At 44.2% G+C, this 4,103-nt stretch overlaps 1 long non-coding RNA gene across 1 annotated transcript in view; it reads right to left on the reverse strand.

Annotated features, from left to right (window-relative positions):
- Window positions 1-280: 280 nt before the first annotated feature.
- LOC113974771 overlaps window positions 281-4,103 on the reverse strand; it is a 4,939-nt gene continuing 1,116 nt past the window's right edge. The window contains exon 2 of the long non-coding RNA XR_003536641.1: window positions 281-386. This is a non-coding gene — a long non-coding RNA (uncharacterized LOC113974771). The remainder of the gene's footprint in view (window positions 387-4,103) is intronic.

Consider the following 4,103-nt stretch of genomic DNA (forward strand, 5'->3'; position numbering starts at 1 on the left):
GCCAGCAAACAGGCATCACACTTCTGAGGGCAGACAGCCCTTGGGCTCTCCAGCCTGTTTGGGCACTGCCTGCATGTCTCTCTTGCTGTGTGTCCCTGTTCTCTCATCACTGCCACAGTGACAATTACTGTGATCTCCATGGACCAAGCCATTAGAAGATTTACTGGAAATAAGTGCCCAGCAAAAGTCAAAGAACTGCCCTGTCTGGCCTCCTTTGAGGAGCTTGTTGCAATGTTGCCATCCCAAACATTCAAAAACCCAGCTGCTCAAACTAATAAGCTTTTGATGAGACTGTGTGTAATAAACAATGTCTTGTATTCTTCTCAGCTGTCTTCCAAACTCCTGGCTCTCTAATGAGTAGTTTCAGATGGGTTTGATTTGGCAACCTCTAAATGAAAGCTGAAACTTGTACTTAGCCCCTTAATTACTGCAAGATCTGTTGAAACTACTTTATTAATGAATTTTGAACAGGATTGAAGTTCCATAAGCAGATTTTTTGGTATAGAAATACCTCCTTTCATTTTTTTAGGTGCTGTCTATTCACATCACTTGTGCAATTCATGGATTCTTGCCCAGCTAAAATTTCTAAGGTTGACAAAGGCTCTTTTGATCAGCAAAGGGTTATGAGACTCGTGGTGGGAAAAACTGTTGGGAAACCAAGATAAATCCCCCACTTTTTCCATCCTCTGTGTTAGCTGGCTGCTTTCCATGGGAGAGAAGGAAGAAAATCCTCTCCAGCAGCCTTGGACTGAATTCCAGTTCAGTGTGCTAATGACCAAATTCAAAGAATATCTTCCACCATTAGCAGAGTGTTTTCCTGGATGACTGAGGGTTCACTGATGTTCACTGCAGTAATTCAGAAGTCTGTCTCTGGCACTAAATGCAAGTGGCCCACAAGCAGCCTTGATTATCCCAACACTGACAGGAAATCCGGAGAAATCTGTAGCTTTCATGTGCCTTTCACGTACATGTTGTTGCAACATTGAAAACAAACAACAAAAAACCCAAACAAATTAACCCAAACCAGTCCCACGACCAAAAAACAGAATTGATTTTAGATCAGTTTTTTTTTTAAACTCATTTTTGACTGTTTGTACTCAGATGCATATTTTCATACTTCAGAATTGCCAGGTAGAGAAAACACAGCACTTGGGATCAAGCAATTAAAAATTTGTCTGCTTTCCAGTGGAAAAATCCAGGAGACAGGCATGGCATTGGTAAAGTTGTTCATGTTGTGCTGTTTTATAGGAAGAGCTTCTTTTGGGGATTTGGTGGCCAAGGCTGCACTTTTTCTTACCTTAGAACAGGTGTCTTTAGGGGAGCAAGGAGAAAGTGCTCACTATGTTCTTTTGCCTGGAAGAGCTTGAGCTTTGCTTGGTGTGTGTAAAGGCTTTGAAAGCTCCCTGTAATCTCCTACCTGTGTCACACATTCACACCAGGTCTCACAATCCAGGCCTCTGACATTTCAGCATTAGAACTATTTATCTGCAGGGACATAATTGAGGGACCTGGAGGTTTAACATTCCTCCACCCTGTGTTAATACTGTTTGGTTCATTGTGTTCCAAAACAGATCACAACCACTTGGGGTGAGGACCAGGGCACTTTAAACAAGGATGGTCCACCAAGGTCTCTGCAGTCTGAGAGTTCTTCATCTTGTTCCCACTGACATGAATTGTTAGGTGATACCCACTTAAGATTTCACTATTCAAACAGTTGGATAAAGAATTAACAAATTTCCTTGGCACAGTTTAATTAGCAGAGGTGCTTGGCACTGCTCATGGTGTGGGAACTGCCCAGGGCCAGAGGCTGTGATACTCCTGGTTACTCACCTCACCAATGACAAGATGAATGTTGGGAATATTTCCCAAAATAGCATGGCATGGGCATTTGAAGAAACAGAAAAGAAAATATAAGAAAAAAGAAAAGGAAGCCTTAGTTCAACTGCAAATCCATAAAATGGAGAATGGACACCATAATTTTGTTGTATTTTAAAGTATCCCCTTACAGTGGGCAGGTACTGGAGTTTGGAGTCCTCTCTTCTAGAGCAAGGTGATCATATCACTGGCTGCACTCAGGCACTGCAGCTCAGGCTTTGTGAAGATGAACTCCACAGCATTGTAACCCACAGATCTGAGTCCTACAGCATTTAACATCAGCTCCTGGTGAGGCCTCCTGACACAGCCAAGATGCCAAAGAAAGCAGCACCTTTGAACCAACCTCTGCCAAAGTTATCCTACAGAGATGCTGAACTGGAATAACCAGATTGAGAAGTGATGCTGGGAACTGCTGAAATATTGGAGTGTGGTGTTTACTGATCATGCATCAGAGGCTTTGGTATTTGGGTCATCCTAATGCTTTGATCCCTGGTCCTGTGTCATTCTCTCCCTGTGCACACTCGCTCTATCAAGGCTTTGTCTAATGCTGTGGTCCTTCAGTGCTGCTGCCTCTAAAACCTCCACTTTGTTCTGAATTTGATTGTAACTGGGTTCAGTCTGTGTGACTGTCAAACTAAACTTTTGTTTTCTTAATTGTCTAATTACTGCACAAGACCATCCCCATGGGAGGTCTTGTGGTTTTTCCTTTATAAGCTTTAAACTTCTCTGGATAAATTATGTATAGGTAAAATACTCGGGGTTTTTAATTAACATGTTCAATAATAATTATGTTTAATTAGTTCAGACCTGCACTGCTTGGCCTGTATATTTCTGGTTTCTCTGATTATGGATTAATATTAAGCTTTATTGTTTTATACCGAAGGGGTTTTTTTAAGCTGAAAACAATAGTTGAAAGGAGTAAACAAATGCAGGATTTTTCTACTACTCTGTTTCCCCAGCATGTGATAGTCTAAAAATACAGAAGTACCTAAAACTACTTTAAGTGTCAAAGAATTTCTGTAAAATTCCTTAAAACTCGTCTACAAAGCTCCCTTGAAGAACTTCCTTTAATTAGCTGAAAATTAAAAAATTAATGTGGTGTGGATAAAGCCAAGGGGAGGAGGATCCTGTGGCCCTACAAAGCAACTTGACACACTTCCAGCCTTCTCTAGGACTGTTCCAGCCCACTTTTTAACCTTTGCTACTCCTGCTCCCTCAGAGTAGTTTCACTTTTTCCCTGCTGGGCAGGGAAAGCTGGTGCTGCTCAGAGCTGTCAGCAGACAACCCCTGCACACTTCCCCCTGCAGGGCTCCCTCTGGGCCACACAGCACCAGCCACAGGGTTCTGTGATGAAAGGGAATTTCCCATGGTCATAGGAGGATTAGGCAACTGCCTTGCTGCTCCTTCCTTCCCTGTGGAGGGGGGTTAGGGTTTGATCCAAAACCAACAGAAGTGTGTGGGCAGAATTTCATTCACTGACACTGGTTTTATGTCAGCCTCTATAAATAGAAAACCTTCCTGGAGCTAGAAAGTTTGCATAAGTGTGATCAGCTGAAACTGCTCTTTCCTGAAGTCCCCACCCTGCACCCAGCAGTGCCACCAGCCTTCAATGGGAATGAACGTGTCGGGGGCCCAGCAGGAACAGAATTGGGCCTTATAAGGTTTTCACAAAATTAAAAATACACTGGAGTTTTGGCATTTTCTAGCCCAGCCTCCTGCTTAAAGCAGGACTACCAGCAGTGCTGGATCAGGTCAGCCATGGTTTGTCCAGCAAAGTCTAGAGAACCTTTTAAAGGATGGAGACCCTGCAGCCTGAGTGGCCCATTCCAGTACTGCATTACCCACCAGTGAATGTTTCTTTTAGCATCTGGCTTGAACTCCTGAATCAGAGACATCTGCCTGTGCCACTGGTGGTTATCTGCCACTATGGAGAGATTTCTCTCTCTCTTCATACCTGCCCTTTCAGCAGCTGTAGGATTCCAGTTGATATCCCCTCAGCCTCCTGCCCCTGCCTGAGCAGGACTGGCTCCCTCAGCCCCTGGTTGGCAGGTCTGTGCTCCAGGGCCCCACCTGGGCAGCTCTGCTGCATCCTCTGCAGTCTGTCCACATCTGCTTTGAACTGAGGGCCCTAAAGTTGACTCTGGTATTTCAGCTGCAACTCCACCATTCCTGAGTCCTGGGGTGTGGTGACTCCTCTCCCTTTCCTGCCTGCATTTCTGATGTGCCCA

This window comes from Neopelma chrysocephalum, unplaced genomic scaffold (genome assembly GCF_003984885.1).
Source record: "Neopelma chrysocephalum unplaced genomic scaffold, ASM398488v2 Primary Assembly neopelma1_125, whole genome shotgun sequence".
NCBI classification, from domain to species: Eukaryota; Metazoa; Chordata; class Aves; order Passeriformes; family Pipridae; genus Neopelma; species Neopelma chrysocephalum.